The sequence below is a fragment of the Nicotiana tabacum genome, chromosome 20 (assembly GCF_000715075.1).
Source record: "Nicotiana tabacum cultivar K326 chromosome 20, ASM71507v2, whole genome shotgun sequence".
NCBI lineage: Eukaryota > Viridiplantae > Streptophyta > Magnoliopsida > Solanales > Solanaceae > Nicotiana > Nicotiana tabacum.
Genome location: NC_134099.1, coordinates 98,191,911 through 98,200,468, shown reverse-complemented (window position 1 = coordinate 98,200,468; position 8,558 = coordinate 98,191,911). Strand labels below are relative to the sequence as shown.

Here is an 8,558-nt window from a genome sequence, read left to right as displayed (position 1 = left end):
CCAGATTACACATTGTGGTGCTATGTTGAGGTGACGCACACGCTAGATGACGAGCGTGGGGTCGTGCACCGTTGGGGATTGTGACTTAGTCCATCCCAAATGATTGTTTTACCACGTATTTGATTGAAAACTAATTGCTATCATCATGTTTTGGGCTGAATGCCATATTTGGGCCTCGTGCCAACTGTTTTGGACCCTTAGGGGATTTTTACTGCTAATTCCTCACTGTTTTGATTTTATATCAGTACTCAGTCATGCTATATTCTACTGTTTTCATAACTCAATCATGTTTACTCTGCTTTAAAACTTTAAATGATATTTTGGGTTGAGCATCATGTTTTACTGTGCCCGAGTGGCTTTTAGAGATTTCTGGCTGAGTAGGGCCGAGGGCCTGTGTTGTGAGGATTATATGGGATTGGGCTGCATATCGCAGCAGTGTTATACTGATTATGATTATGAGGCCGAGGGCCTGAGTTGTATGCCACAAGGTGGCTTGATATGAGGCCGAGAGCCTAATTGATTATGCCACGAGATGGCTTGATATTGCACTTGGGCAGTAAATGGCCCCTCCCGGAGTCTGTACACCCTAGTGAGCGTGGATACCTAGTGTGACATGTGATATAGCCCAAGAGGTTGATGTTGTTCCATGTTATTGCCCGAGGGGCTGATTCTGTTGATATTGTGCCCGAGGGGATGATCTTATGTGTTTATCTGTTCTCTGTGTTTTATCATTCACTTGTTTAACTGTTAAAAGATGCTTTAAAGAGGTTTCACTGAAATAAGGTATTTTCTTACAAGTTTTCACTGTTTATTGCATTGTATTGAATTTATACTGCTTCTGTGTAGCATCTTGCTATGTTTTACGTGTTTTCTTATCGCTCAGCTTCCTTTACTTTTATTACTCACTGAGTTGGAGTACTCACTTTACTCCATGCACCTTGTGTGCAAATACAGGAGCCCCGCGTCTTACTAGCGAGGGCTGACTACTTGTAGTGGGCTATTCGGAGTTCACTAGGTAGCTGCTCGGCGTTCGCAACCAGTGTTTCTCCTTCCTATCTTTATTTTCCCTTGTACTAGATTCCGTAATAGACTGTGTAGTCAGTTTTCATACTCCTAGACTTATGTTATATGCTCATGACTGGTGACACCCCGATATCGCGCTGTGTTGTTTCCTCAGACTATTCTATTTCGCTTTTATTTTTGGATTTATAGCATGTTAATGACTTAATTGAATTATTATAACTGTTAAAAATGATTTAGGAGTTGTGTCGGCTGGCCTTGTTTCACGATAGGTGCCATCACAACTAGGTCTGGAATTAGGGTCGTGACAATGCCGTGCCCTTCATGGTTTACTCCAACTCCAGAGGATCTCATGTTTGCAGCTTCCCAGATTAGCCCGTCGGAGAACTTGGGGCCAGAGGGAGAATCATCCACGTTGATCACCCTGAGTGATCCACTCTGGGCATTTTCTTTTATCTGAAGAGGCTCGGGGTCAGGATGTTCGGCCTCGCCCTTGTAATGATCTCCTAAACGAGGTGCCTTCTTTCTGGATGATGGTTCGGGGACCTTGTTTGAACTCCTTTTGGAGATTTCTTCTGCTCTAGAGTGGGCCTCATCAGCCGCCGCTGGTTCGGTAGGCTTCGAAGTATCAGCATTCTTTTTTTTACGATTTACCAACAGGCAATCATTATCTTCTTCTTCCTCCTATTCCCGAAGGTGTTGAGCCGTTTCCAGAGATAAGTCCATCGTGTCGGCCTTGGGCCTTTGAGCCACGCTCTTCTTTGGCTTCGGGGGATTTTTAGATGTCTCCCTTCTTTTTCTTTCTTTGGGAGGTTTAGGAGCCTCCACTTCACCAGTTGTGGCTGGCCTCAATTCAATGGCGTCTCCGAGACCTACATAAAATTCAGATCAGTGTCTCGTAACAAAAATACTAGAAAACAAACGAAGAACTCACCATGGTTTTTTGCCTCCCATCGACCCTTGGCCAAGTCTCACCAGCAATGCTCCGAGTAAAGGGAGGCGGAGGCCAGCTTTCAGACCCAGCCCTCAAGGTCCGGGACCCCACCAGGAAACCAAGCAGCGTCTACACCATCGTAAAGAGTTTAGTTCAAAGGAAAATACAAAGTCAAAAAAAGAAAATGAAGCAGGGTATACTCACGCTTCATGTTCCACTACTCGGGGAATGACATCTAATCAGCAGGAATGAGGTTGGAGGCCTTGACTCGGACAAACTGGCTCATCCACCCACTATCTTTGTCATCATCGATACTAACAAATAGAGACTTTAAGGATCGGCATTGCAACGTTATCAAGCCCCCCTCCCGCGATAAAGTCGGGGACTGTACAATCTGATCAAATGATTGAGGGTAAAGGACATCCCCTCGATTTGGCTCGAAAAAAACCTGAGTAAGTAAATAATTTGCCATAAGGAAGGGTAGATCTGGCCAAGCGTCACTCGGTACCGTTGACTAAAGTCGAGGATAACCAGATCTATGGGACCCTAGGTCGGAATTGCAGGGCCCAGTGTAAACAGGTAAGTATATACACTCAATTACCCCGCTTTGTATGTGGTGATATCTTCCTCAGAGGAAGGAATCACTACTTCTTTATTGTCCCATTGGCAATCCTCTTTTACTTGATCAAGCTCGGCCTTGGTCACCAAACAAATATATTGAGACATAGGGTCGCATCGGCCTGGTATAGAAACAGGTTTTTCGATTTTGAAGTCGGATGTTATCTCACAAGGTGGGGGGATACATTCCTCAATACAAAGTGGCACTACCGGTTTACTCTTGGTCGATCGAGAAGACGAAGGAGCTTTTTCCTTTTGAGGAACAGATTTGGAAGTTTTAGCCATCACTATGCGGTAGATCCAGGAAGATAAAAGATGTTGTTAGTAAAGAGAAGGGAGAGTTCACGGAAATTGAAAAGGGCTAAATGAGACTTTGGAAGCACTGAGGGAATAAAGTTTGTAAGGTTATGGGATTTGTTTATTTACAAAGATTGTTTAAACGTGCTAAGGAAGCCAAAATGCCGACCATCAGCTGCCTACAATTAATGATTTTGGGAATCGTACAAAAAGCAACCCTTCAGTCACTTCAACCGCTTATGTCATGATGAACATCATGACCTATGCATCAGGAATTAGTTTGTCAGAAATCATTAAGGACAGTTTACAAGTTGAGTTCGAGTGGGCACTCACTCGATTACTAAGCCCAAGGGCTACCCGAGTTCGAGAAATTTCTCAATTCGGGGACTACCTATAAACCCTTAGGGCTATCTATATTTTGAGTTCGAGAAAACACTCATTTGATTACTAAGCCCAAGGGCTACCTGAGTTCGAGCAAATTCTCATTCGAGGACTATCTATAAAGCCTTAGGGCTATCTTTATTTCGAGTTCGAGCAAACTCTCACTCGACTATTAAGCCCAAGGGCTACCCGAGTCGAGCAAATTCTCATTCGGGGACTATCTATAAGGCCTAAGGGCTATCTTTATTTCAAGTTCGAGCAAGTACTCACTCGACTACTAAGCCCAAGGGCTATCCGAGTTCGAGAAAATTCTCACTCAAGGACTATCTAGGAAGCCTAAAAGAGCTAAGTCTATTTCAAATTCGAGACCTTGCTCTCACTCAACTCGGACTCAGGAGTCCCAACGTCCCGAGCTTGCATCAATTCAATCTAAGCTTAGTTCGAGGATTAACAAAGAACCTTAAGAGGTGTTATATTAGTCGATTAAAACCTAAGGGTTTATTATGTTTTGGGTCTAGTATTCAGACTAATCGTAGAGTTATACACTCGGATTTTTCACAAATGAAGGCAGAATGGAATTCAACATGAATCGAAGATAAAATGGAGAAATTCTTTTATTAACAAAAAATGTTTACAAAGCCCACGAGGGGCCCTTACACAGAAACAAAGAAGCAAAAACAACAGCCAAGGACCTACTACTTTCGGGGGTATATCCTCAAGAGCGACATCTTCGAGAACCTCTTCCTCGGGGACTCCATCTCGATCTTTAGAGAAGATTGTTGTAGACATGTGATTTTTTACCCTCCCTAAGATTTTACATATTTTAGCACTTAGATAGTTAGTTTAGGCCTAATATAGTTATTTCAACTAATTTTTACTCTTTTACATTATTTTTATCACAAAATTAAAAATTACAAATATAGTTCTATATTTTTCTATTTAATTCAAGTATTATATATTTTTAGAAGGATATATTACTTTGAACCTATTTTATTTTAGTATAACATTTGAAAAATACAAAAAAATAGTTTCATATTATATAAATAATTTAGTTTAATTAATTAGACCAATTTTTGCATTATGTAGTATATTTGTCTTATATTAAGAGGGATTTAACTAAGGTTTGGACATTTCTTTTAGCCCAATGTTAAAGTCCAAAATTTGAAGCCCAAACACCTTACCCATGCCCAATTCCCCATCAGATTTCCTTTTTGGAATAAAATTAAAATCCCTACACAATAACCCCTCATCTTCTTCAACCTAGGAAAACATTAAAGATCTAAAATCATCTGAACTTCACTCAAAACACACAGTCGCCGACCAACTCCACCATTCTCACCGCCAGCGAACTCCTCCAAACGACCACCCCTTCAGCCATCTCCTCACCTGCTGCTGCTTCACTCACACTACACCCACCCGTCTCCCTCACGCTAGAAAACATGCATAAAACAGCTGCACCCGACCTCAACACCCAAGGACTGCCCTATCTCAAAATCAGATTTTATAGATACAAAAAAAAAAAACCTAGGGCCTAATCTAGACGAAGAGCAGCGACAATTCGTTCACCTTAACCTCTAAGTCATAGTTGTTTCCACCTTCTTCTCCTTTACAAAAAGAAGCAGTCATCCTCACCAAAAACACCACCAAGGTGCCGACTTACCCTAGATCCAAAACATAAAGCCAGCAGCACCAAAAACACACACAGAGGACGAAACTCGATCTGGTCGGTCCTGAGTTTGAGTCGAAGAGGTCTGTCAAAGAGATTCGCGGTCCGAGCTGCTACTACTGTTGCACTTTCGGGTCAGATTTGGTTTTTCGGGATTTGCTATGACTAAAGTCATGTTTAATATGAAGAAATCATTGATGAGGTTCAATTTTCTCTTATCTCATATGTGCTTTGCTCTTTTCATTATTTTGTTTATGGTTTTGGAATGTTTCATGTCCTGTTTTGTGTTTTAATTTGCTTTCCTTGATTCACTATAGTCTTTTGCATTACTGTTAATTTCGTATTGGACTAGTTTGAATTAATTGGGTTAAACTTGAAGTGCATCTGTAATATTAAGGCAAATAAGTCACAATTTGATAAAATGAAAAAAATTGAATTTGGTCAAGGGGTTGGTTTATTACAAGCATGGACTTTGTAAAGGCATACTGGACCGACATTTGAGCTTGGATCGATTTTCTTAGTTCTTTATCTTGCTTTGTTGCTTTTAATCGTTAGGAGCATGTTTAGGCCGTTAATGTTCGGGCAGGCAAACTCAAGGATTTTGTTTTTTTAATTTTGAGGTAAGAGGTCGTTTCCTTAATTAAATTTATCTGGGGAATGCCCCGAAGAATTTGTATATATTTTTATCCGGGGTATGCCCCGTAGTATCATGTATTTGGAGGCCATGACGAACCTTGGGGAAAAGTATAGTATATATTAGTGTTTTGGACTTTATTTTAATTTTCTTTTCTATTTTCTTTTATTAGGTGGGGATGACCTCGAGCCACTGGTATGTTTATTTCGTTTTGTGTATTTTTGCCTCAATTAGAATATCCTATAAAGCCGACTAGATCAAGTATGCAACCGTACTAGTTACGGAACTTGGGGAGTTCCTAACACCTTCTCCCTGAGTCAAATAAACCCCCTTACCCAAATCTCTGGTGCAGACTTAGTTTTGGAGTCTAAAGTGTTTCAAAAGGAAAATCATTTTTAAAAAAACGGAGACCTAACACACCGAAATCAAATGTCAGGTGACGACTCTGAGTTATTTCCTTTTGAACGCAATTTTTGTCACGTTCTAATTGGAAAACCCTTTTCAAGCTTTACAAATCTTTTTATTAATTTAAGAGGGTTAGTGAAGTTTTGGTTAAAAAAGGGGTGTGACATCTCTGGCGACTCTGCTGGGGAATTGCAGGTTCGAGATGGTACTTGATCTTGTTGACTTTTTAGGATATTCGGTTGAGGTTTTTATGTGTTTTGTTTGCTTTATTTGATTTTTATTTTGTTTATGTCGTTTCATTTAGTTGCCTATTTGTTTACAGTTTTTTCCTTTATGTGTTACTGCTTTATAAATTGTCATCATTTGCATAACCATGGGTCTTCTTTCTGCAACAAGTCTCGGAGTACGCGTCACGTGCATGAACTCTTTGTTGAGTCACCCTTAATTTACTCTTCGTTGAGTCACTCTTATTTTAGGAGGGGGGAGGGCGTCGAACGTATGGAGTGGGTGGAAAGCTTGAGCAGCCACCATCGACCATACGGTCCCCCGAATTGCCTTGTTAGTGAACCCCAAACTTAGGTTAGCCTTTAGGTCATTTTATTTGCATCATGTCATTTACACCTAGTAGGACTCAGTCCCAGGCATCGTATCCTTTTGTAGGAACCCTATCCAAATTTTGTCAAAAATGTGGCCGTGGCCCAAAATGACATTCAATCATCTTTATGTGATCCATGTTGCATCTTTGAGGGTAAAAAGGTCATTTGGCAGACCGATGTTTGTGAAAGAAGGGTGATATAAAGCAAGTAGGGCCTAGTTATATTTTTCTTTCACAATTTTTTCAAAAAAAGACAAAAAAAATTGACAATGAAAAATCCAAAAAAAGATTTTGTAATTTCCCATCATTTTCCAAAAAAAAGAAAATCCAAAAAGATTTTACACTTTTCCATCATTTTCCAAAAAAAAAAGAAGAAAAAGAAAATCCAAAAAGATTTTACACTTTTCCATCATTTTCCAAAAACTCAAAAAAAAAAGAGAAAAAAAAAGAAAATCCAAACAGATTTTACCTTTTCCATCATTTTTCAAATTGACAAAAAAATATAGTTTTTCCAAACTAGTTGCATTTTTTAAGCTTTCTCCCATATCCAATCTTCCCGAACTACGCATACCTGATTCTCGCCTCTCGGAGCAGGATATGTAGGCAGCCCACATAGGGTCCGGTCTTCCTAGTAAGCCTTAGGTTATTGGCTTTGCGGGGTATTAGCCAAATTTTGCATGTTTAGCCATTTTTTGCCACATCGGTCATTTTTGCAAAATGAGGTCATTTTTGCAAAAGTGGTTCAATTACCCATGTCTTAGGATTTTGAGTCCACAACTAGGTGTCGTATTACTTTAAGGTCCATCCTTTTTTTTTGAGTTTGCATCTTTAGCCACTCTTGGCCACGTAGGTCATTTTGCAAAAATAGCCTTAATCATGTCTTGCATGTGTCCACTAGAAGGTGTCGTGGCGTCACATGTGTCTTGAGTCGCTAACTCTATTTGATCTTATTTTTTCCATTCAGGTATGTATCAATTTGCTAGAGTTTGAGCATGACAAAAGTCATTCTAGTCAAGACCATTGCATGCACGAGCTGCTTGAGGAAACTTTTTATTTTTTAGTCTATTTTATGTTGTCTTTTAATTATTAGTCTTGTACAGTAGTATTGAGTCTGTCAGTCTAGTTAAGATTGTCAAGTCTTTCATTATCGTACTATCTGTTTTGTATTTGAAAAACCAAAAAAATTATAAATGAAAATCCAAAAAGATTTTTATTTTTAGTTTATTTGTCCATTACTTTTTCCAGAACTACGCTTGATCTGATTCATGAGGGACATGATGTGTAGGCAACCTACATAGGGTTCGATCGTATCATTTCTTTTTCAAAAAATCAAAAAAAAAAAAAGAATGCGTTTGCGGGACATGAGAAATGAGAGGAAAGAAAAGTGCGATAATTAGAAAGAAAAGAGGGGAAAAGAAATGAAAAACCAAGCGGTGTTAGAAAGGAAGTTGAAGAAGCAAATGGGGCAATAAGACTAAAATTGGGATGATGTCATATGACCTTCGTACCCTCGAAGCCATTCTAGAACCGTTAACTATGACTAGGGGGCATTGAACGCAATGTGATATTTCTATCAGATAAATGCTCTAACGCTAACATATTGGCTTTGTTTTGATCCTTTTTGTTACTTTCATTTTTATTATAACAGAGGGTGGTTAGTTTGTGGAACTTTGGTGATTCATCCATACAACACCAGAAACCACAAGGCAGTCATGGCTAGCGAAGAAACAGACACTAGGGTTGTAGACCCACCAAGGGAGATTGTAGAATCAGAATTGAAAAAGGAGGTCCGAAGGTTGAAACATCAGATGGCAGAAATGTATCAGGCCTGGATTAAGGGGCACCCTCCACCTTTATTCCCTACCAACTATACAGAAAACCATGCCTTCATTCCACTAATGTCCCGAGCCCGGGTTCCCAATACCGTCTACCTTTCCCCTCAACATGCACCGGGCTTTACCCCTTACCACAATTACCCTGGCACTTCCTCCCAAAGGTTCCATGCTCC

The 8,558-nt window shown here is 39.9% G+C and overlaps 1 long non-coding RNA gene across 1 annotated transcript; it reads left to right on the top strand.

Moving 5' to 3' along the window:
* The first annotated feature begins 4,442 nt into the window (after positions 1-4,442).
* On the top strand, positions 4,443-7,769 carry LOC107781354 (uncharacterized). Its single transcript, XR_001646992.2, has 2 exons — positions 4,443-5,118; positions 7,515-7,769. It is a non-coding gene; the product is annotated as an uncharacterized LOC107781354 (long non-coding RNA).
* Positions 7,770-8,558: the final 789 nt, after the last annotated feature.